Below are 26,256 nucleotides of genomic sequence, written 5' to 3'. Positions count from 1 at the left end.
TGTGGTATGGCTATCCACTCACCCCACAGGCTGTCTGCACCACGGTCCTAATTAAAGACATAAAGTTGGATTTCTTCAGGGCAGTTTTGGAATAGCAAGTGCATCCAGGCCCTTGCCCTGCACTTCTTTGCCAGTTAATAGTTTCCATGTTCTCTTTCTGCACAGCCCCACTCCCATCTTAGGACATTCTTTCTCCTGCTCCCTTCCTGCCTACATCCACCTCTGGGTGTCCCTCCTCTGTCACTGCAATAGACTCCTGACCTTTAGCCTTACCCGTGAAACACCCTTGGCAAGGCAGGGAGATGAGGCGCAGGGTTTCCTTTACTTTTCCTTTACTCCCCAGATGGAATTTACATGACAACAGATTTGCTCTTAGGAATATACTTTTAACACACCTAAGAGTAAATAGCTGCAATTTGGGTGTTGCAGGCTGCTCCAACCTGAGGGCACAAAAACAAAGTCACAGTAACAGCAGGGATTTTGCTTTTTTTGTAGCTCTGATTGCCTCCCACCAGGTCCCCTGAGAGTTCTCTCCCAGTCTCTGGGAAGCTCAGATGGTGGCTCCTGTGTGGTTAGAAGCTCAGTTCTGTCGCCATGCCACCTGCCCTTTTCCTGATCTCCTGTTCTGGTCTGGGCTCTGGATTCCTGAGACAATGTCCTTAGCCCAGGCCTCTGAGGCTAAGTTGCCTCACCACCAAGCCATAGCTGGGCCAGCCCCAGATCATTCAGCACTGCCATGGCTGGGCTGCAGAAGCCTTGTCATGCTCCTCAGTGGAGCGGGGGAGACCCCTCCTCCACTTTTGGGTCACCTGCCATTGCTTCTGTCTCAGTGTAGGACTGCCTTGTGTTGTAGCTCAGTGAGATTTATTGTGGAAGTGGCTCTTTTGTTTCTTAAAGCCCCCTCTCTGTAAGGCTTAGGTGGCAGGTCGGGGGGCTGAGGTGGCAGCCCAACACAGAAAAGGCTCCTGGGTAGCCTCAGACTCTCCTCTGACCTGGGAATGGGCTCTGTGTGGATCCAACATGTGCCTAGCTCCTGGCTCTCTTGCTGTACAAGCCACGAAATAGACTCATGGCTCCTCCTCACCGCAATCCATCCTTTAGGCATAACCAGCTGTGAGAAGAGAACAGCTTAGGCTTAACTTAGGGCCTCTGGTACACACAGTTCTGCCTTTTTACTTGCTGTGAGAAACAGACTGCCAGACCCTCCTCCATAGGACTGACATAGGACTTTATCTTTCCAGGGTGAAGAAGGGAAGGCTCAGCCTCTCCTCCATTTCTGGAGCATGTTCTTGTCTTCCCCTTTCTGTTCGATGTGACAGACATTCTGAGCAGGGCCTTGTGCAGACACTGCACAAAGCTGGAGGTTCCTAAACCTCCTACATAGGTTCTTTAGGATTTATAGGTGGCAAGCACAAATATTATCTCATTTAAGTTTCACACAGATTCTTTTAACTTAGTATCATTTTAATGTCCATTTCAGAGATGAGGAAATAGAGGCTTAGAGAAACTAAGTAATTTTCCCCAATATTATATAGCAGAGCTGAGATTTGAATGCTTCTTTTTAGATCTCAAAAACCCAAGTCTTTGGGTCACATATACAGTAATTTAGGAAAAACAAATACAACTTAGATATTTGTTATAGCCCTTATTAGGTTGCACTACAACTGTATATACAATTTTGTTTGTTTTTTTTCTATTTCTTTCTTCACTCTCTAGACTACAAGCAAGGGCTGGGTTTTATTAATTTTTAAATCCTCAGAGATAGACAGAATGCCTGGCACATAGTAGGTGCTCAGTAAGCACTAGTTGATTGTTACCAAGGATCGTTTGTGAACCAGATGCATTCTGAGTTTAATTATGAGTGAGAAAACAATCCAGGAGGTTTGGGCCTACAGGTAGAAGCTGTCAGAGGAGAGGGAGGGAAGCCTAGGGAGGGAGGAGAGGAGCAGGCTGGAGGGCTGGGGTACCCCATGGTGAGCTTTGATATTCAATAATCCACGCTTTGATTTCCAGGCATGAGGCTCAATTGCTGCCTTTGTGTACAGATTGATCAGGGAGGGGGAGGTTTTTTCAAGTGGATTTTCTAATGAAATCTGTACAGTAGGGACAGAAGTTAAGTCTATAATTCCGGCTCTTTTTCCTGGACAAATTTCAGAGGAGATTTGTGCAGGAGTCAGGGGTCGCTAAAGCAGAAACATGCCTGTGATTGCTCATGCCAGCCTGCGGAAGCTGGCAGGATATGTGCTGGCAAGCGCTGGGGGCCGGGGTCAGGGGTTTCTTTCCTTTGATTTGCTTCCAGAACTTGTCAAGGTAGTCTGTGAGAATGAGCCTAGTGACAGCAGGCCTGCGGAGGTGGGGTAGGGAGGAAAACGCACTCATTTTCCTGCTAGAAAAGCATTTGCGACTTTTGGAAATGTGGCAGAATTGTCAGGAGGACATGACAAGCCTAGCTACATGAGTTGAAAAAATTAAGCAATTGCTTCTACTATTCTGTGACAAACAAAATTGTCAATTGTCCTCAACATAGACGATGAAAAGAAAAAAAATTATGAGCACCATCTCACAAGGGACACGTGCTGCATATTCAAGTAATTTGGGTTGCCTGCTCCTTACTGCTCCCCCTCTTTGTGCCCCCTCATCATTTTAGATATGCTGTGCCAATAACTGCAAGGATTTAAAGTGAGAGATTATTTCCTTCTTATTGTTGAAGAACAGTTTCTTGTCTGTACATTTATGACTGCTCCAGTATAGTATGTGGATATGAAACCACCTTTGCAAAAATTACAGTGAAAGGGATCTGGCCTAATCGACTCCATCTTGCTTCTAACCTGCAACCTGCCCTTGTTCATTCCTGGGCATAGCCCAAACTAACGTTGGGAGGAACTTAATTTATAGTTTAACATTGAAACAAAGATGACAACAGCCCTTTCCCAAAACAAACCCCGTTTTGCCTGGGGACCAGACTGCCTTTTTAAGACTAACAAATTAGCCACAAGATTAGAAATCACCGTGTAGGAGACAAGCAGCTAGAGGCCACAAGATTCTAAACCTCCCCAATTGCTCCTAGGGAAAACATCACTATTGTAAAACCTGGTTGGTGCTTGAGATATTTTTCAGACCCTTCCTTCTGATGCACCAGCTGGCACCACCCAGAATGGTAACCTGGCCCAACCAGTCCTGTGATCACACCCAGGAACTGAAAACAGAAAGAGGAACCTTTGATGCCCTATGATTTCATCCCTGACCCAACCAATCAGTATTCTCCACTCCTTGGCCCCTTACCACCAAATTATCCTTAAAAATCCCCAGTCTCTGAATTCTCGGGGAGATTGATTTGAATAATAAAACTCTGGTTCCCATTCAGCTGGCTCTGCGTGAATTAAACCCTTTCTCTATTGCAATTCCTCTGTCTTGATAAATCGGCTCTATGTGGGCAGCAGATAAGGAAAACCTGTTGGGTGGTTACAAATCCATAAAATTGAGGCTAATCAGAACTTCAGTCCTTCAAATGTGATCACTATTAGGTTAATGTATCGTGCATAACCAAGGAAAATCTAACTGGGGAGCTTGATTTATTCAGTATTGTTTCCTACACTGATGAACTACAGAGGACAATGGCAGAAACTCCTGAAGGAGATTCCTGTCATACATGTATTGTTAATTAGCCAGGTGATTTTGTACAATCACTATATCACATTGAACATTTGCTTCTTTGTGTTGAAAATGAGAGTGTGGGGGAATGTCTTAGTTCAGGCTGCTATAATAAAATGCCTGCCCATGTGGCTTAAACAATACACATTTATTTCTCACAGTTCTAGAGGCTTGGAAGTCCAAGATCAAGATGCCAGCTGATTTGTTTCCTAGTGAGGGCCCTCTCTCTGGCTAGCAGATAGTGTGTCCTTGCATGGCAGAGAGAGAATAAGAGCCCTCTAATGTCCCTGCTTATAAGGGCACTAATTGCATCGTTAGGGCTGCACCCTCATGACCTCATCTGAACCTAATTACCTCTCAAAGGCCTTACTGCCTAACACCATCATATTGGGGGGTAAGGCTTCCTCATAGGAATTTTGGGGGGATTCATACAATTCAGTCCAGGGCAGAGAAACACATAGAATGGAAATGTGAAAGGTTGATGAACATTTGACTTTTTTTCCTAAGTCATGCTCATCTCCAGAATGAAGAGACTTTATTAATTTGCATCTAGAAACTGAGTTTATAAGCCTACTCATGAATTGGTCCTATTAAAGATAATGATGATGCAAAGAAGTATTTGTTATCTCAGAAAATGAAAATGACAAGCCTCAGTCCTGAGAATTTTAAGTTGTGGGTACATTATTTCACAAAGCAACTGTCTGCGGGATGTGTCTGGATTTTAGATTGGATTGTGATAAAATGCACAGTCATACATGTGGCCACTTCTAAGAATGGGAGCGGCTAAGGTTTCAGAACATTCCAGGGTTAGGTACTGTGTCTTCAAAGTACTGTGCATGGCAACTGGCATTCTCAAACACCTCTGGGGTCAGTGAAAATTGGTACAATCCTTGTGGAAGGCAATTTGGCATGACATATAGAGAGCCAGCAAAGTACTCATACTCTGACTCACACCCACTTCTGGGAGTTTATCCCAAGAAAATAATCTGAAAGAAGGAGAGAGTTATTCATGAAGGTGTCGTGGGAGTATTGTTTTCTAGTGGTGAAAAATTGGAATTGTATAAACCAGAAGTTGGCAAGCTTTTTCTGCAAAGAGCAAGATGGTAAATATTTTAGGCTTTTTGAATTGTGCAGCATCTTTCTCTAATACTCAGGTTTCCTATTATGTTGTGCAAGAAGCCATAGATAATATGTAAATGAATAAGCATGGCTGTAATTCAATAAAACTCTGTTTTAAAAAGCTTAAGTTAGAATTTCATATAATTTTCACATCATGGAATATTATTCTTTCGATGTCCTTTATAACCATTTAAAAACGTCAAAGCTGTTTTTAGCCTGGAAGCCATAAGAAAAAAGGTGATGGGCCAGATTTGCCTCATGGATTGTAGTTTGCTGACCCTTGGTCTAAACAATAGAATAGTTTATTAAATTATTATAAAACCATATAATAGAATGTTATATACTAGCAAAATGATAATTAAGAGAACCATGTAATAACATGAACTGTGCTTATAATATATAAAAAGTATAGGGCATGAAATGATAAATACATCCTAGAATATAAGCAATGAAAGCAGTTGTGGTTAGAATAAAAAAGAAGTGAGTTTTTCTTTTTATCACATTTTCTGTAAGATTTTTATTTGTCTTTATTTTCTTCTTGTGGAGCTTTGATAAGATATTTGTCAGATGTTCTCATTCTATTGTCCAAGTTTCTTTACCGCTAGCTCAATTTTCCCAACTTTTTCCCTCTCTGTTCTGCATTCTAGGTAATTCCTTCATGCATGTATTTTCAATTCACTACTAGTTATCTATTTTAAGTTCACTAATAGTTCTCTATTCACTAACCAAATAGATAATTATTGCATTTAAAACAATTGAGATGAAACTCATATGATATAGCATTAACCATTTTAGGGTGGTATTTATATCATTTTAGGGTGGTATTTGCTAATTCTCCATAAACCACCATAGTTAGATAAAGGCCACCACCTTTATTTAGTTCTAAAACATTAAAAATGTTCAGTCCCAAAGTAGGCCCTATTACCATTAAGCACTTGCTCCCCATTTCCCTCTCTCCCCATTCCCTGGCAATCACTTACATGCATTATGTCTTTACGGATTTACCTATTAGGGGAATTTCATATAAATGGAATTACACAATATGTAACCTTTTGTGTCTGGCTTCTTTCACTAGCATCATGCTATTGAGGTTCATCTCTGTGGTAGTGTGTGTCAGTATTTCCTTTCTTCTTTTGGCTGTGCAGTACTCCATTGTATGTATATACCTCACTGTGTTTATCCATTCATCCACTGATGGCGTATCCATTGAATTTTTTTCTTTGCTTAAAATGAAAAATATTTGTTATCTCAGACAGTTTCTAGGGTCAAGTCCCCATAAGTACCTTACCTGGGTGATCTTGCCTCAGGGCCTCTCGAGATTACAGTGAAGTTGTTGGTTAAGGTTGAAGTCATGAATGGGCTGGAGAATGTCCTTCCAAGTTCAGTCACATGGCTGTTGGCAGGGGGCTTCAGTTCCTTGCCACGGGCCTCTCCAGGTGGCTGCTCATGGCTAGGCAGCTGGCTTCTCCCATTGTAACTGATGAGAGAGAGACCAAGATGGAAATGGCAGTAACCGTATAACCTAATCTGGGAAGGGATGTTCTATTACTTCTGTCATATTCTATTAATTAGAAGCAACACACTAATTTCTGCTTATGCTGAAGAGGAGGGGAATTAAACTTGAAGGAAGAAATATCGAATAATTTGTAGACATGTTTTTAAAACCACCACAGATATGGAAGGGAGAGTAACATTTATCTAAGTAGACATTAGATAAGGAAAAATGATGACGGGCAAGGAAGTAGCAGAAGCAAATGGATAGAGATACCAGATTATATGCCATGCAATCTATGGCTTGAGAATTGAGGAGGCTATTGTTATTACCATTTTAAAGTAGAGGAAACTGAGGCTTAGAGACAGAAAGTAACTTTTCCAACATATACAATTGGTAGATGTTGGATCCAGGTCTTGAACTCATATTTCTGATTACAGGGCCCATAATCTTATCAATACCAGTGTTAGGGTCTTCCAGAGAAACAAAACCAACAAGATGTGCATATATTAGTAGAGAGATTTATTTTAAGGATTGGCTCACAAGATTTTGGAGGCTTCATAAGTCCTAAATCTGCAGCGTAGGCTGGCAGGCTGGAGACCCATGAAAGAACAGCAGTTCAAGTCCAAAGACTGTCTGCTGGCAGAATTCCTTTTTGCTCAGAGGAGATCAGTCTTTGTGCTATTAAAGCCTTCAGCTGATTGGATGAGGCCCACCCACACTATGGATGATCTGCTTGACTCAGAGCCCACCATTATCGGACCAACTCAAAATTGACCAAATATCTGGGCACTTGTGGCTCAGCCGTAAAATAATCATCTCAATACTCTGTACAGCAATGAAACCTAGAGTTCAGATTGCAAAGGGTCTTGAATGTCATGTTAAGCTGTTTGTTGTATTTATGAAAATTAACCAATGGCTTTTTCTGAGAGACATGACATCAGTCGTCTGACATGATGGGCAGGCAGGCGTTCCTATATAATATCATAATTCCCTTGGGAATGTATCATAGAATATTGTCTATTGTGCCTTCTCTTCAATCCTGTTTTCCTGTTTTGACAAATGACAAATCTTGTTTTTACTAACATTATGTATTTTTCCTTTCAATACTTCTCCTTTTCAGTCCACATATTTTTAGTAACTAGTCTTTCTCAAACAATTCTCATATTTCAAAATGATGACTTTCTGTTTTATTTATTTATTTATTTAATTTTTGTGAAGCAGTCTCACTCTGTTGCCCAGGCTGACGTGCAGTGGCCTGATCTCGGCTCACTGCAACCTCCACCTCCTTGGTTCAAGCCACTCTCCTGCATCAGCCTCTGAGTAGCCGGGATTACAGGCACATGCCACCACACCTGGCTAATTTCTTTGTATTTTCAGTAGAGACAGGGTTTCACCATGTTGGCCAGGCTGGTCTCGCACTCCTGACCTCAAGTGATCTGCCTGCCTTGGCCTCCCAAAGTGCTGGGATTACAGGTGTGAGCCACCGCCCCCAGCTGACTTTCATTTCAAAAATATTTTTCTCTATGATGCATTTTCTCTTATTTGGATCTTTTTCTCTTAGTCTTTTCTCTCTTCAATGCTTTATTTCAAGTCTTCCTTTTAGCCATACCTCCCACTAGAATGAAATTCATTAAATTTTAACTTCAATTATTTTAATTTCTGGAAGTTTTATTTGTAGTTGTTGCTTTTACATCTGCCTCTCAATTTTGATATTTTCTTGTTTCCTTATCATTCCTATATTTAATATATATAAGTACTGAAGGCCTGCTATGAACCAATGATCTTCCAGTCACTATGAGGTCACAACAATATACAAAACATATACAACAATACACACACACACACACACACACACACACACAAAACAAACTCCCTGCCCTCAAGCAGTGTACTTTTTCCATAAAAGCCAAGACATTTATGTTATATCTTGTTAACAGTAGTTAAATTATCTGGAGTCTTTGAGGCTGCAGGGTCTACATTGCAGGCTGTTAATTTTGTTGACTTTCTCTCATGATGACTTTTTCTTGCATGTTTTTCTTTTTCTTTTTAACTTTTTCTTGTGAGCTCATGCATCTTAGAACTTCTTCTGTGGAAATTCTCTGAGGCTTGTGCTTACAATGCATTTACCTAAGGAGAATTTACTTTTATGGTAGCTTTAGCAACCAGGGATTGGCAGATGCCCTCAGAGCAAACCCCAACTTTGGTGTTTACTGCTTAGAACTGTATTTTCTTACTGTTTGTGACTTCTGGTAGAAACCCTCACATTATTGTCAACAAAGGCATACTTTTTTTTTTTTCTTTCTGAGACTGAGTCTTGCACTGTTGCCGAGGCTGGAGTGCAGTGGCACCATCTTGGCTCACTGCAACTTCTGCCTCTCGGGCTCAAGTGATCCTCCCACCTCAGCCTCCCAAGTAGCTGGGACCACAGGTGTGTACCACCATGCCTGGCTAACTTTTTGTATTTTTTGTAGAGACGTGGTTTTACCATGTTGCCCAGTCCTGGACTCAAGTGATCTGCCCAGCTTGGCCTCCCAAAGTGCTGAGATTACAGGTGTGAGCAACTGTGCCCAGCCCCATATTTTAAAATAAAGATCCTTTCAAGTATTTTTCTAGAATTTTAGGTATTTTGTTTTGGGAGGGGGTATTTCTGTATGTCTATTCTGCAATATCCCTGGAAAACAGAAGTGCGTATTGTTTTTATATTTTTAAATAAAATCATTAGGGGGAACATTCTTTAACCTCACATGTAGGAGCAGACGTACTTTGGATTTATGGCTGAGGAGTCACTTTTCCACATTGAGCTCTGGTCTTGGGGCCCTGGAGAGGCCAGGCTAAGGCTCTGGAAGGACAGATTGTCCTGGTTCTTTTGGGCTGTGGAGAGGCTGCCAGCCAGAGAAGAAAGAGATATGTTCAGACAATTAGAGAACTTGGTCAACACCAAAGAAGAAGCAAATTGTTTTTTATCTTCTTGTACTGTTACACATCCAAAGGCTTTTCATGGAATTGTTTTATTCTGAAAGTGGTAGCTTGATATAACAATAAAAACACCAACATCCACACTTAACATGATTGAAAAAGGCTTTATATTCATTATCTCATTTAATTTTCATAGCAATCCAACAAATAAACAATCCAACAAATCCAACAAATAAAAGGGTTCAGAGAGATTAAAAGCTTGCCCAAGATACATAGCTTGGAAGCAGCAGGTCATAGACTCACTCTCATGGATCCAAACTACTCTATGGATCATCTCTCTGGATTAGTTGAAGTTTATGACAAATAAAGTGGGTTCTAAGTTAATGCTTTTCCAACTCAATCCCATGGCCAACCACACTTCCTGGTGGCCCTTTCCAGCTCTCTCCCAATTCTCTGCATCTTCTGCATTTAACTGTTCATCAAATGATCTTTTATTGAGCCCCAGTGACCAAATGATGCATATGACCCAGTTTCTGTTTCATATGTACAACTGTATAAAAAGTTTATGTTTATGTAAATGAATATTACACCAAGAGTTAAACTTAACAATAGGGCTGTGCATTAGCCATAGGGATGGTGCGAGTTGTATTTTCACAGAACACCTATGAAAGATGAAGAGATGCATGAGTGGAAGGGCATTTCAAGCAAAGGGAACAGCATGAGAAAAGGCATGGAAATGTGAAATAGCCCTGTCCATTTGGCGAACTGACAGTATTTTGGCATGGCTGGAGCACAGGTGTATGTAAGTAGTGTTGGGCCAAGAGGGAGGAGAAATGTGTGTGGTTAGAATACGAAGGCTTTCCATTCTCTGCTGATAAGCTTGGACTTGATACTATAAGATTAGTGTTTTCTTTGATTTTTGGACCATGGATCAATGATATATTGCCACAATAATGTCCTGTAAAAACCCATACAACCTCAGCAGCATACAACAGTAAGCATTTATTGCTGACATGGTTGGGTTTGTTGGCCAGGTGTCTTCTGTTGATACTGATTGGGCTCATTCCCATGTCTGGGTGTTGGCTGGATGTCAGCTAATCTAGGATGGCTTCAGCTGAGATGACTGGGTGACTCAGTGTTTTCCATCTTTCACCAAGTTAACCCAAACATGATGCAAGAGCACAGAAGGGCGCAAGCCCAATCACTCAAGTGTGGTTTGATGTTTCTGCTTGTGCCACATTTGTTAATATACTGTTGGTCAGAGCTAGTGCCAAGGTCAGTCCTTTTTCAAAGATGTTAGTGGAAGGAACTATAAATTCATATGGCCAATGCTGTGGTTCTAAGGAGGGCAAAGGACTGGGACCTTTGATACACTCAATTCATCCTACACCATCTGCCTTAGGACCATCAGGTGTGACTGACGGTAACGTACATGTTGTATAATATACATATGTACATATAACATATATGTCAATAACATACATGCCTGAACCCAATAATGTTTTGCTGAATCAGAATGAAAGGGGTCTTGCTGAGCACCTGCATTTTTTTTGCCAGCTTGCTGAGTGATTCTTTTTATTTTTATTTTTTGAGATGGAGTCTCACTCTGTCACTCAGGCTGGAGTGCAATGGCATGATCTTGGCTCACTGCCACCTCCACCTCCCAGGTTCAAACAATTCTACCTCAGCCTCCTGAGTAACTGGGATTACAGGAGCCCACCACCATGACCGGCTAATTTTTGTATTTTTAGTAGAGACGAGTTTCACCATGTTGGCCATGCTGGTCTCGAACTCTTGACCTCAGGTGATCTGCCCGCCTCGGCCTCCCAGATTGCTGGGATTACAGAAGTGAGCCACTGCGCCAGGCCAAGTGATTTTTTTGTTGTTGTTGTTTGTTTGAGACGGAGTCTCGCTCTGCTTCCCAGGCTGGAGTGCAGTGGTGCAATCTCAGCTCACTGCAAGCTCTGCCTCCTGGGTTCATGACATTCTCCTGCCTCAGCCTCCCGAGTAGCTGGGACTACAGGCGCCCCCACCATGCCTGGCTAATTTTTTGTATTTTTAGTAGAGACGGGGTTTCACCGTGTTAGCCAGGACTGTCTCGATCTCCCGACCTCGTGACCTGCCCGCCTCGGCCTCCCAAAGTGCTGGGATTACAGGCATGAGCCACCGCGCCCGGCCCGAGTGATTTTTATATATAGCAAAGTGTGAGTATTGCTACAGTAGGCTTTTAAACACAGGAGAGACATGATTTAATTTGCTTTTAGAAAAGTCATTCTATGAATGTGAAGTGTTTTCATCACAAAAATGATAACGTTATGAGGTAGTATATAGCTATATTTAGCTAGATGTCATCATTCCACAATGTATATATCTTTCAAAACATCATGCTGTACATGGTAAATACATACCATTTTATCTGCTAATTAAAAATGTCACTCTAGCTCCAGTGTAAATAATATGTTGAGTGAAGTTGGGGTGGCAAGGTAGACGGCAAGAAGGCCAGTTAGGAAGCCATGGCCATAGCTCTGGCAGTTGTGGGGCGCTGGCTGACAGTCAGGCAGGCCTGGGTGTGAATTCTGGCTTGGCTACCTGCAAGCTCGGTAAGTTATGCACACTCTTGAAGCTTAGGTTCCTCATCTCTACAATGGGAATAACAATAATCACCGTAACCCACTTGGAACCCGGGGCTTCCACCAGTAAGGGGTGAGATGATGAGAAAAGTGAGCAGGGGAACAAACTTAAATGCTAACTTCTGCCTGAAGAGGCAGCCCCAGGCTCTTGAACTGCTGATAGAGCACCAAGCACAAGAGGTGCTGAACACAGACCATTTTACAATAGTTTATAATTAAAAATATATCTTAGACTCTTTCTTTAAAAAAAAAAAAAAAAAAAAACAGAAGAGAATGAAAGGCAGATCACTTTAGGGTAGGCTTGGAGTTCCTCAGCCGAACACCTAATCAAGCCCAGGTCATCTGGTCATCTACCTAGTGCCTTCTCTTCTTGTACCACCAATTTCCTGGTTACAGGGCTTCTTAGATGCTGTAGATGGGGTCTAGGATGGTGAGAGGAGGGCTTGAGAGGAGGACTACTTGATCTAGGCTTTGCATTTATGTGACTGACAAAGAGTATTGAATTTAGACTTTTGACAGTCATTCCAAATGAGGTTATATGGGCAGGCAAACTGAAAGGATCAAAAGAAGGAGGCATCCCTCATGCAACTTTAAATATACCACCTTGTTTTGGGAATTATTCATGTTTAAAATATCCTGAGATCTTAAAAATATGAGAACATCTGAGGCCTCCTTTGGTTTCCAACAGGGCCTGGGTCTGGGTGCTCCTGCTTCAGGAGCTCTTAGGTGCCAGTCATCTGTTAATAGATTAAACTGAGGCAGCTAATGGGGCCTGACCACCTGAAGACAACTCTGTGCCTAATTCCAGGCTGTAAATGAAATTGCCCACCATACTTCCTTGGCCAAGACCTTGAACGAAAACACAAATTACCCAGGAGGATCAGAGAAAAGTCCTAGGGATGTGTGGAGGAAGGATTTCTCCTTAGAGTCACAGGGCTGTGCTGGGAGAAGGTTTATGGAAGTAACCAAGAGGCGGTGACCACAGAGGCGGTGGCGGCTGGAGGAGGGAGAGGGTCTCCAGCATGTTGCTCTGCCATCTGTTGGGAACAGTGCACTTCTTGTGACCCAAGCCCTGGAAGTGTTGCAAGCAGGCAGGCTGATTAATTATTTCCCTGGGGTCTTTCCAACAGAGGATAGAAATTGATGCTCAGTGGGCGTGAAAGAGAGGCCAAACCTTTCAACTAGTAGGGAATTTGTTTCCTGGTCTAACTGCAGCCACATGTGAAGGTATTGAAAACATATGTGCCTCTGATAAAAGATCACATTTAAAGTAAAGACTAGAAAGGCACCAGTGCAACAGCATCCTGTTTCTCATCAAACACCAAGCCCTGAATTTTCAAATGCTTTGTGTTACCGGAGGATGTTTAGAAGCATTCAAACAGGGCTGGCCTCGCTTTCCATGAGCATCTTTGACATGTTTCTGTTACCTGCTGTTCCTACCTAGTGAAATAAGTCATTTTTCACTGTGGTCCCCAAGCCTGGTGACCTCTCAAGCCCACTGAATCAGAATCCACAGGATTGGCCAACGGAAACTTAACTTTTTAATAAGTTCCTCTGGCTGATGCTTGGGCAGCTGTCCTTGAACCTCTCTGTGAACTGAGGTGGACAGTTACAGGTTTAGAGTCAATACACACGAGTAAGGCACTGTGCTGCTGAGTTGCTAGTGGAGAGAGAGAGAGAGAGAGAATTTCACATGAGTTTTCTATCTGTGTATAAGGAAAGGGGTGGGGAAGTGAACAGAAGATGGCAGGGATGAGTAAGAGGGAAAGACATTAGTAAGGGCACAGGGTCATTGTAGGAGCAATAAAACACAATGAGTGCAGAAGGCTTTGGAATAATAAACTACCGGTAGATGCCAATCTCTGCTAATGGGATCATCATCCATTTAGTCTCCCAAGCCTTAGAGATACCTGCAACTCTTTTGCTTCTCTTTTCTCTATCCATTCCAAGTGATCATCAGATCTTGTTCATGGATTATATCAGTCACATCTGAATGCTTACCAACAGTCTTTCTTCCACTATCTTTTTAAAAAACATTTTATTTCCATAGGTTTTTGGGGAACGGGTGGTATTTTGTTACATGAATAAGTTCCTTAGTGGTGATTTGTGAGATTTTGGTGCACCCGTCACCCGAGCAGAATACACTGCACCCTATTTGTAGTCTTTTATCCCTCACCCACTTCCCACCTTTTCCCCTTGAGTCCCCAGAGTCTATTGTGTCATTCTTATGCCTTTGCATCCCCATAGCTTAGCTCACTTATGAGTTAGAACATACGATGTTTGGTTTTCCATTCCTGAGTTACTTCACTTAGAGTAATAGTCTCCAATCCCATCCAGGTCACTGTGAATTCCATTAATTCATTCCTTTTTATGGCTGAGTAGTATTCCATCATATATATATGAGATATATATGAGATATATATGATATATATGAGATACATGAGATATATATGATATATATGAGATATATGAGATATATATGATATATATGAGATATATATGAGATATATATCATATATATGCTATATATGAGATATATATGATATATATCAGATATACGAGATATATATGATATATATCAGATATACGAGATATATATGATATATATCAGATATACGAGATATATCTGATATATATCAGATATGCGAGATATATATGATATATATCAGATATGCGAGATATATATGATATATATCAGATATGCGAGATATATATGATATATATCAGATATATGAGATATATATGATATATATCAGATATATCTGATATATATGATATATATGATATATCTGATATATATGATATATATGATATATCTGATATATATGATATATATGATATATATGATATATGACATATTATATATGATATATATGATATATGACATATTATATATGATATATATGATATATGATATATTATATATGATATATATGATATATATGATATATGATATATGATATATGATATATATGATATATGATATATGATATATATGATATATGATATATGATATATGATATATATGATATATGATATATGATATATGATATATATGATATATATGATATATGATATATTATATATGATATATAGATATATGATATATTATATATGATATACATGATATATATGATATACATGATATACATGACATACTTATAATATATGATATATATGATATACATGACATACATATGATATATATGAGATATATATGATATATATGATATATATGTGATATATATGATATATATGATATATATGTGATATATATGATATATGTGATATATATGATATATGTGATATATGTGATATATGAGATATATGTGATATATATGTGATATATGTGATATATGTGATATATATGATATGATATATATGATTGATATATATGATATATATGATATGATATATATGATATATATATATCACAGTTTCTTTATCCACTCATTGATTGATGACCATTTGTGTTGGCTCCACATTTTTGCAATTGTGAATTGTGCTGCTATAAACGTGTGTGCAAGTATCTTTTTCATATAATGACTTTTTTCCCCCTGTGTTAACTTGGGAATTAGAAAGCAATGAACTCAGCTGGACTCCTGCGGTAGAGGCTTCATTGGTCTTTTGGTCAACAGGCTCTCCTTTCTTTTATCCTCTACCATGACTTGGGAGTGACTATCCTTAAAAATTTTTAAATAAACGTACTTCTCTGCTTAGAAAAAAATTTGTTCCTTTTTTTTATTTTTTTGAGGCAGGAGTGCAGTGGTACCATAAATCACTGTGGTCTAGAAATCCTGGCCTCAAGTGATCCTCCTGCCTTAACCTCCTGAGTAGTTGGGAATACAGGCATGTGATACCACACTGGACTCATTATTTTTTAATAGAAACAGGGTCTTGCTGTACAGTCCAGGCTGGTCTCAAACCCCTTTGATGCCATAATCCTATTCCAAGGAGTACCTTCTATTATGGCTTGTTGAAGATCTGAAATGCTAGTTTGAGTTATTCTCTTAAGGCATTGAAAGTCCTCACTTCAAATGTAAACCTCGTTAAATCATTAGTGGCTACTAAAACTTTATTTGAATGAGCTCATCCTATCAGCTTCTTCACAGTGATTTCTCTAGAGCTTTTATATCTATGATCCCATCGAAATATGTGCAATAATTTATTTTATAGATGTGGAAATTAAGTGTCTAGAAGGGAACAAATTCAGGTATCCAGACTAATTTTCTGACCCTTATTCTACTATACATACTGCTTTTACTGGCAGGGTCCTAAGGGAAGGATCAGGACAGGTAAGTTGTGATGCAAGGGAGAAAAGAAATAGAAAACAAAATAAAAAACACCTTTAGAGCTTGGAGAATTACCTAAAATATAGCAAGAAGGATGAGAATGAAGCCACTCTGTGTTTAGAAAGGGGTCATAAAGGTATCTTAAGGAAGATTAATGGAAGGGTCTAGAAGGCCCACTTTGCCAGTGTGGTACTGTGGACACAGCACTGGGCTTTGAATAAGAACATTTGAACTTGGTTATTTTTTGGCAATGTGACCTTAAGGAAATTGCTTAACTTCTCTGAGCCAAGTTTCCTCAAGTATACAGAAGGAATCATAACCCCTACCTTGTAGAGTTACAGTGAAGATGAGAAAAATGGCATGTAAGTACTCCGAATTTGGTACCTTCTACTGCTATCAGTATTTTGGTATTTTTGCATCATAGGTAGAATTCCTGGTAGTCAAAACTACTAGGTTGACCCACTGTCTGGAGTAGCCAATATGATGGTTTCTTTCCTAAAGGCAAGTAGTCAAGATGATTAATTTGTAGGATCATGATTTCAGTTGGATTTAGGTCTCATCCTCACAGGTGTATATTCTTGGCAACTAGTAATGTCTTCTACTTTATTTCATAGTGTATGAATAATGAAGGCTGTTACATACTGAAAGCTCAACAATAATAAATTATTGCTGCCAGAGGTAAGGTGGGAACAGCGGATATCTCATTTCCCTAGGCAGAAATTCAGACTGAAAATTTAACTGGACCTGTTTTAGTACCTCGATTGCACCACTCTCTATCTTTTTCCTCTGCGTCTTTGAACTTGCTTTTCCCTGGAACGCTCTTCCCCACCCACTCTACTGGGCTGCTCTGTCCATTCTTCAAGTCTCAGTGTAAATGCCACTTCTTCTGGAATACCTTCACTGGTATCTTGGACTGGGTAAGACTATTTCTACTCTTCCTGTGAACTTCTCATATCGTGATGCTCATCACACCTCATGCTAATTCCTCTTTCTGTTGGCTTTCCCCACAATATTGTAAGGCCTGTGCAAATAAACACAGTACCTCCCTTATTCATTAACTATATCCCGTGCATCTAGTTTAAGGCCCAGCAAATATATCTGTTAAATGAATGAATGAGGATGTTGACTTGTTCAAATAAAACAATTGGGGTCGACTTATAAAAAAAAATGGAATAGGCTGGGCGTGGTGGCTCACGCCTGTAATCCCAGCAGTTTGGGAGGCCAAGGCAGGCAGATCACGAGGTCAGGAGATTGAGACCATCCTGGCTAACACGGTGAAACCCCATCCCTACTAAAAAAATACAAAAAATTAGCCAAGCATTGTGGCGGGCACCTGTAGTCCCAGCTATTCGGGAGGCTGAGGCAGGAGAATGGTGTGAACCCAGGAGGCGGAGCTTGCAGTGAGATCGTGCCACTGCACTCCAGCCTGGGCAACAGAGCGAGGCTCTGTCTCAAAAAAAAAAAAAGGAATAGAGTAAAAGAAAAGAATGAGCAGATGCCTCAAGGCAGGAACAAGCTTGGCATTTCTGAGATACCAGAAGACAGTGAATGTGGCTGGGTGGTAGTGGGCAAAGGGGAGAGTGGTGGGTGATGAGGCCAGAGAGGAAGGCACAGGTCAGATCAAGCAGGGCCTTGTCATCCAGAGAAAGTTGCTTGGATTCTATTCTAAGTTTGGTGAGAAACTACTGGTATGGGGTGGGGGAAGGAGGAAGAAACAGGGTGAGTTATTGGTGAAAGAGAATAAAATATTCATTTCCAACAATAGGAAACAAATAGATAATGTCTACAGTGGGTAATTCCAAAGACATCAGAAAAAGCATATTACTTTGAAATAATGATATACGCACCAAAAAAAAGTAACTATAAGAGTTGAAAGTAGGGGCTTGTGAAGATCAGGAATTGGGCTAAGTTAGGAGGGGGACAAATTATGCTATTTTCATAATAAGCTTTAGTACTGTTTGACTTTTAAATTTCTATATGCATGTTTTATTTTCTTAAAAATTAAACACTTATTTTTAAGAAAGAATAAAGCCAAGGTAAGATGCTACATGCTCCCCCTCTCTACAGCCAAGCCAGTGAAGCTTAAGTCTCTGTACTCTCACCTGTGGAAGCATGGAGGGACTCCAGCAATGTTCCCATTGTATTAGGCCATTCTTGCATTGCTGTAAAGAAATACCTGAGACTAGGAAATTTATAAAGAAAAGAGGTTTAAATGGCTCATGGTTCTGCAGGCTGTACATATATGGCACCAACATTGCTTGGGTTCTGGGGGGGCCTCAGGCTTCAGGGAGCTTTTTTTTTAATTCATGGCAGAAGGTAAAGTGGGAGCAGGCATATCACACTGTGAAAGCAGGGGAGAGAGAGAGAGAAAGATTGTAGTGGTTGCTGGGAATGCTGCACACTTTTAAACAACCTGATCTCCAGAGAACTCACTATCAGGAAGACAGCACCAAGCCATGAGGGATCTGCCCCCATGATCCAAACACACCTCCTACGAAGTCTTACCTATCTAGCATTGCGAATTACAATTCAACATAAGATTTGGGCAGGGACAAATATCCAAACTATATCACATATGGTCATTTGTTTTTTAAAATTTGCAAAGTTAAGATATTTGAATCAAGCTAGATTAGGACTGTTGTTTTTTTCCACTTTCATGCCTCCTCAGGGTGTCATATTTCCTTCTCTTGCTTAAGGGGTCACAGGCATTCTTGGCATCCTGCTAGGGGGAACCTGAGTTGGAGTTACATTTGGTCTGTGTTTAGTGTGGTATATTAATATTTATGTGGTTTGAAGTCACTTCTGTGTACTTTTGGATTTACTGGCTGTTCTGTAGCTGAGATGGCTTCCAGGAATACTTCCTCTATCCACTGGGCTGACTCACCAGTGTCCCAACACAATATTCAGGGACAGAGCTAATCTGGCAACTAACCTTCTTCTAGGGTGCCTGGCACAGAAGGTGTGTGAGAATATTCGAATGTAGTAACTACATAAATGACGTGCAAGAAAACTTCAAAGCTCTTCAATCTTACAATTAGTATATGAAATAAACTTAGTAGAGGTGTCCTTAAATTTTGCAACAATCCTATAATTTCTATAACATTACCAATACTGAGTTGTAAAGCTGAAAGGAACTTTTCTAAACTATCAATAAAAATACAAATTTTAATCAGCTGTGTTACAAGAAGACTGGATTTTTTTATTTCTTCTATAGATAATATTATAAAGTATTTGAGGTGGTTAAAGAGGCGATCCAAACGATTAAAAATGTACAAAAATCTATTGTGGATGCATGCCAAGCAATTAATTAATAAAGATGGCATGCTTTTATTTTGGGTGGATTTTATAATGTTTATAATATTAGCTTTTAAAAATTTATACTTTGTCATAATTTCTTTTTTCACATGAATTAAATATTTACTTTTGTGTTTGATTTTGTATAGCTTTGCATTTTTAAGTGAGCTCCCCAGTTTCTATAAGGTTCAGGCCTGTAAAACCTGATCCACCCCTGATGAAGAGCTGTTTATTTTTCATGTGTAACATGCGGTAGGGATTCGGAAGCTGTGTGGCTGTAGTGTGGGAGATGGTAAGAAAGAAGGTTGGGCAGACCAAGAACACTCAGAGAAGATCTTAAAAATACAGGCAGGAGACTTCATTTTTTCAAATTGAGGTGGAATTCATAAATATACAATTAGTCATTAAAGTACACAAATTAGTGGCATTTAGAACATTCCCAGTGTTGTGCAACCACCACCTCTATCTAGTTCCAAAATATTCTCATCACCCCCAAAGGACACCCATACCCATTGAATAGTCACTCCCTATTCCCAACTCCCCTAGCCTTTGGCAACCACCAACCTACATGCTGTCTCTAAGGCTTTACCTATTCTGGATATTTCATAGAAATGTAATCCTACAATATATGATATTTTGTGACTGGCTCATTTTACTTAGCATAATGTCTTAGCAGAATGTTTTCGGAGGTTCACCCACATTATAGCAATATTAGCGCTTCATTCCTTTTAAATAATATATTGGAGCAGGTGCAAGCATAAGACTGTGTGTGTGTGTGTGTGTGTGTATGTGTGTGTGTGTGTGCACGAGTAGAGCTCGTTTGGAAACCATTTTCCAGTCTGGCTTAGTTGAGGAAATGTTTATTGAGTTCCTATCACATGCCGGGTACCAAGCTAGGCACTCTTTTGTTTTCTTGGTAGCCATGGTTATCGGATGAGAAAGAATGAATCTGGGGGGCTCTTGCTTACATTCAGGAACCTGTGCCAGACTCATGAACCCACAACCACGAGCTTAGCCTCACAACCCACCTCAAATCTGTACATGATTTTTGTCCCAGGAACTTTTGTCATCTCTTTACCAATATTCCAGGAGGGGATACAGATGGGTGAGGGAGGGAGGTAAGATTGACATGAGGATAACTTCCCGGGGTTGAATTGACGCAGAAAAAAAGGCAATGAAAATAAGAATTTCTCAACAGCCTTTGAGATTCCCGTCTACTCACTGCCAGGATGTCTCCCTGTTGGAGGGATGGAGAAGAAGCCCAGGTGGGGAATCACACAGCAAGGCGCCAAGCTCTTGTCCTCTCCTTGTGTTAATCTTTATGACATTTGGAAGCGAGCTTGGGATTTGTTGAGGCAGTGAAAGAATACATTAATGTATGCATGGAAAGCACTGACTAGTATCTATTGATTGACTGATATTATTTTCATTTGCTCTTGGACTTTTCTTTCATTTACCTTTCCCTGAGCATCATCAGGGAGGCATCTCTGAAGGCTGGTGGCCAATGGAAATCAGAATCCAATAAGAACTCTGACCTTCCAGGCTCTGCTTGCATCTGCTTTTGTCAGCTGAGCTTCCCCATGGCAGAGAAATAACCAATTAACTAAACAGCCAGCCGCTGTGTGTTGAGCCCTTACTGTGACTTGAGTCCTGTGCTTGGCGGTAGCACTGCTTTGTTCATTTAAGCCTTACAACTACTTCAAGAGGAAGGGCTTATTATCACCTCCATTAAAGACAGGGAAATTGAGACTCAGAAAAGGGAGTGAGCTTCTAAGATCTCACAGTTGGTAAGTGACAGAGCTGGAATTCAAACCCAAAGCAACTTCCCTGCAAATGTGGTGTTCTTGATAAACATCCTAGCTAGGGAATAGAGCCTACTCTTTCTGTTCAGAACTGCCAAGGGTTAAAAGAAAATAGTCTTTTCTGATTTTAGACCTCAGACCCAAAGTTATGACTGCGTTCTGTATGCGAGAAAGCTTTTAATTTTTTCTTTTAAATTTTGGAAGCATTTCCCCATAGAAGGAACAATAAAGTTTGGATTTAAAAATCAATTAATGCATTGAGACAAGAAACTCTAACATACAGCTGGAGAGTGGGAAAGCTTGCCAGGCAAGGCATTCAGCTTGAAAGTAATTGTGTATTTTACTTGGCTTTGGCTTTCTGGAATGAGATCTTTGAAAGAGGGCCTTTTAATTTTACATCACTTCAAACCAGTGGTGTGGACTAGGTCTTTGTGTCGGCTGTGGGGTGGGGTGGGGGAGACATTGATCTCAATAGAGAATGGAGAATTGATGAGCCATAAATTCTCCCAATCAGCACTCCGTGTTGGCTTTCCTTTCTCGGAGCTCCAGATGAGGGCTTCCCTCCCTTGTCTACTCACTCACAACAGGTTGCAGCCAGCAGGGACCTAGAGAGGTTCTGGAGGCACACGAGCCACACCTGGGAGGCAGCACCACCTTTTCCTACTGGGAAAACATCTTACCCTTCCTGTTGTCTCAGACACTGCCCTTCTGTCCTGCAGCAGGCAAGTTCTGCAATGAGAATTTTTACCAGATCCCCTGCTCTCCTAGGGCAACATCACACAGCAGATCTACGAAGCCATGGTGGGCATTCTGGCTCCTCTTAAACTGTGCACAGACTCTGGACCCCCAAAAGTTTGGGAGTATGTGTAAACTTGTATGGTTGTCAAAACTGACTCCCAGTAACTCTGTTTTGCAGTTTTCATCTCTCCTGCCATATTTTCTTCCCTGCCTGCTTTCAGGCATCCCACATCCTTGTACTTGGCTCTCTTATTTGCTTGTGTATTATACATGCTCTTTTCCTTACCAAAATATATTCTGCGGAAAATTCTTCATTCAAGTTGAAATAAGTTTAATCCAAGTATGTCAAATACGTTCTGTAATTGGGACTGTGCTTAACCTGTTGGCCTTGGCTTTAATATAATACACCTTATACTTAGGACAGTTTGAACTGGGCACCAGGAGAGTCATTCTCTTAACCCTCTCACCTCAGGGCCTTTGCACTTGTTGTCCCCACAGCCTAGAACTATTTTTCTTTTTTCTTTTCTTTTTTTGAGATGGAGTCTCACATTGTGGTCCAGGCTGGAGTGCAGCGTTGCAATCTTGGCTCACTGCAACCTCCGCCTCCCGTGTTCAAGCGATTCTCCTGCCTCAGCCTCCCGAGTGGCTGGGATTACAGGTGCCCGCCACCATGCATGGCTAATTTTTGTATTTTTAGTAGAGACGAGGTTTCGCCACATTGGCCAGGCTGGTCTTGAACTCCTGACCTCAGATGATCCGCCCACCTCAGCCTCCCAAAGTGCTGGGATTACAGGTTTGAGCCACCACACCCGGCCACCTAGAACTATTTTTCTAGCCCTCCTTCACTTTTTGCAGCTACCACTATGTAGCCTTCAGTGTCAGTTTGGATGTCCTTTCCTCAGGGAAAACTTGTTCTGAGCCCCCAACACTAGGCTGGGTGCCCCCTCATTGCACTTTTCTCCTCCCACTCAGCATTTCCTGTTTTCTTGTCTCTCTCACTAAACTGTAAGCTCCTGGGGAGCAGGGATTGCCTCCTTTGCACCCATTAAATATTTTTGAATGAGTGAAAAATGAATGATGTCTAAGTGACCACTGTGCAGTTTGTTTCTTTTGCAAATCTGAACTTCAACAGAATCAACTCTAAGGTGACCTTGAGATTAATAAAGAAAATGTAGTTTTTTCTCATTGGCATTCAACTCATCTCTGTGCCTTGCTTCTTGGAGAGGTGATGGTTTCTGAGATGAAATCCTAGCAAAGGAACACTCCAGGGTCCACAGGCCCCAGAATGCACTTAGCTTCAAAAAGGTCAAGTTACGTGCAACTGACCAGATCAAGAAAATTGATGCAAAACTTTGTGATGGAGAGTGATAACTCAGTGAAGAAGTTTTGAAGGGTATGCAGGATACAAATAGACCTCTCTATTGCATTTGCTACTACATAGCTGGGCAGTGGACATCAGAATCCCTGAGAAATTGGCTATAGGAAAACTAAAAGTGTCTACTACAGAGTAAGAGGAGCTGTGGGGCTCTGCTTCGTAATGGCCTCTTCTGCCTTTCAGGTCTTGCAGGGGTATGTTTGCTTGAGAGAAGCTGGGCCAGTGGAAAGCCCTAATTGCAAGGGGGTTTGGAAAATGTAGTTTTTAGCTTTCTAGCCTAGTGTATGGGAAGGTATCCTACACAGGGGCTTGAGGACTGAGTGAGCCAGTTTGTAATCTCTGTTCTAATATGAGATGAAAGTCCAACAAGGGATGAGAAGTTTAGTATAATTACCTTTAAGCCAGCCCTAACATCATATTCACAAAACAATAATTATTACTTAGTGTGATTCTATTTTAATTAGAGAGAAAACAAAAACAAAAGACTATATATGTGTATGTAAGTCTGAATCATATTGACAAAAGTGTGGGTGTTTATGCATCAGAGCTGAGTGCGTTGTAACGACTGGTCTGAGTTTGAGATTGACAAACACAATGACCAGAGTCCTTTTACTTCATTGTATTCCAGACAGCATACCAGTGGTCCAAATGATGCCAACTGAGATCCAGGACATGTGATGGTGTAAGAGGATGTGGCTTCTAGAGACCACCTTAGTTCCTCAGCAGAATGAAAGATCAGCCACACCACAGGATCTCAGGCACTTAGTGCCTTTATCCTTTAAAGATGGGGAGAAGACTGGGGACAGGGTAACCCATGTCACGTGGACCTAATGGTCTGGTTCATAATTTGTTGCTACATCATAGTTATATAACTAAAAGGCTTTTTATTTCTTTCTTTCATTGTCCTCTCAGGCATCCTTGAGTGTTCAGTACAGCAGGCCTAGCCATGACCTTTCACTGAAAACACAATGTCCTCACATGGGTAGGATGTGAGGGAAGGAGGGAGAGACTATTATTGTCCAGTTGGATATCGCAGTTGAAGTTTTCAAACTTCTTAGAATAATATAGAATAATTATAGAATGTCCATACTTAGCTTTCCTATGTGATATATTTTTAAGTAACCAGTGATAGAATATTTCAACAAAACAAAAACCTAGTGGACCATAAAAAAAGTTCTAGGGCAAATGAACAAAGCCCACATATCAGGATCACTAGTTTGGATGGGGTGAGGGGTGGAGGAGAAAGTACAAGGTCACTGGGTATATGAAATGTAACATTTTCCACTCATGGAAAGGGTCAGTGATGGGAGAAGCTAGTCTGGGAAGGGGAGAACATTCTGGGATGGCTCATTTTGACTCCTCCTCTTTTAAGGCCACGTGGTGTGGCAGGTAAGAGCAAGGGTCTTGGGGCTGAGTTAGCAGGGTTTAGATCCTGGCTTCATCACTGACCTGCTTTAAGACCTTCAAAAATTTACTCAGCCTCTCTTGCCTCAGTTTCCTTATCTTTAATGTTGGGTGATAATAACAATAGTACTTCCTTTAAAGGGTCATGATGAGGATTAGATGGGATAACTTGTGTAAAAATGCTAAGCCCCAAATCTTTTACACATTAAATGCCCCACGAATGCTGGATGTAATTGTTACTAAGTTAAGGCCCTTGGAATGGAAAAAAACCTTGTGACCAGGGTAGGGGCATGAAACAGTGGTCTGGTCTTTAGTACTCATGCTCTTTAAGGAGATACATGAGATACAGGAAGAGAGAAAATAGACACCTAAAACTTATAAGACTAAACTGAAGAAACACACCGAAAAAAAAATTGTGATGGCTAAAGAACATTCTCCAAGGACTATCTTTTGAAGAAACTTAATCAATTGTTCAATTGTCTCTTCCAAATGGATTTGAGGCATCTTAAGACAGAGGACATTTGTACTATGAAGTGAATAAAACAGAAATCTGACATTAAGACAAAGGAAAAGAGGAAGGATGTAAGTTGCAAACTGAAACAGCTGTGATGACATATCAAGATGATATCAGACAATGTCTGAAGACAAATGGAATGCCTTACCCATTTTCAATTGCGCTTTTATGGATTGCAGGTGTAGTGGAGAAAGGGTGAAGAAGGTTGATAGCAGAGAAGACTATGTTTTGCCCATAGCTAAAAAAAGCAGGAAAAGTTAGTAAGGAAGGGGGTAGTTGAAGAAGTGCAGGGCATATTAGTAAACTGGGTGATGCTGGCGTGACAGTAGTTCTAAATGTAATGATTTTAGCTAAATATATTGTAATAAAACTCTCTGTTTAAGAGAAGTTAAGGTATTAACAGGATGAAGTCTCCTCACCCAGGTTTATTATCTATCTGTCTGTCTGTCTGTCTGTCTGTCTATCTATTATCTACCTACCTATCTGTCTAATCTCTAGTCTCTGGGTAAAATAGAGGATACACAGAAGGACTAGACAGCATACACACCAAAACCAGCATGTGGTTCCTTGTGAAGTCTTTGGGATCCAGCCTTTCTGAAGTCAGTGGATGAACTCTGCTTCGATTGAGTTATTTTTCACTCAAATAAGCAACGCTTCCTGCCTTTCATTAGCTCCCTCCTATCATGGGCATGATTAACAAAAGTTTGATGACTGATAAAATAAATAGATTTGGTTGAACAATGAACCCTTCCATGATTAATCCCCTTCCAAGGCTTTCCCTTCAGACCCTACACAATGGCCATGTCAGCACGGCTTGTTGAAAAATATCTGACACTCATCTTTTGAAGTTGCCTTCAAACAGTCTGTTGGTTGGATCTGATGGTTGCTGGGGTGTCAGATGTCTTTCTTTTCATGGTCTGTTTCAATTTGAGGATCAGCCAGAAGTTATGAGGTGACAATTCAGGTGAAACAGAGGATTGAAGTATGATATGAACGTTTGTATTTGCCAGAGATTATAGATGATGA

This window comes from Pongo pygmaeus, chromosome 7 (genome assembly GCF_028885625.2).
Source record: "Pongo pygmaeus isolate AG05252 chromosome 7, NHGRI_mPonPyg2-v2.0_pri, whole genome shotgun sequence".
NCBI classification, from domain to species: Eukaryota; Metazoa; Chordata; class Mammalia; order Primates; family Hominidae; genus Pongo; species Pongo pygmaeus.
This window is presented reverse-complemented; position numbering follows the sequence as displayed.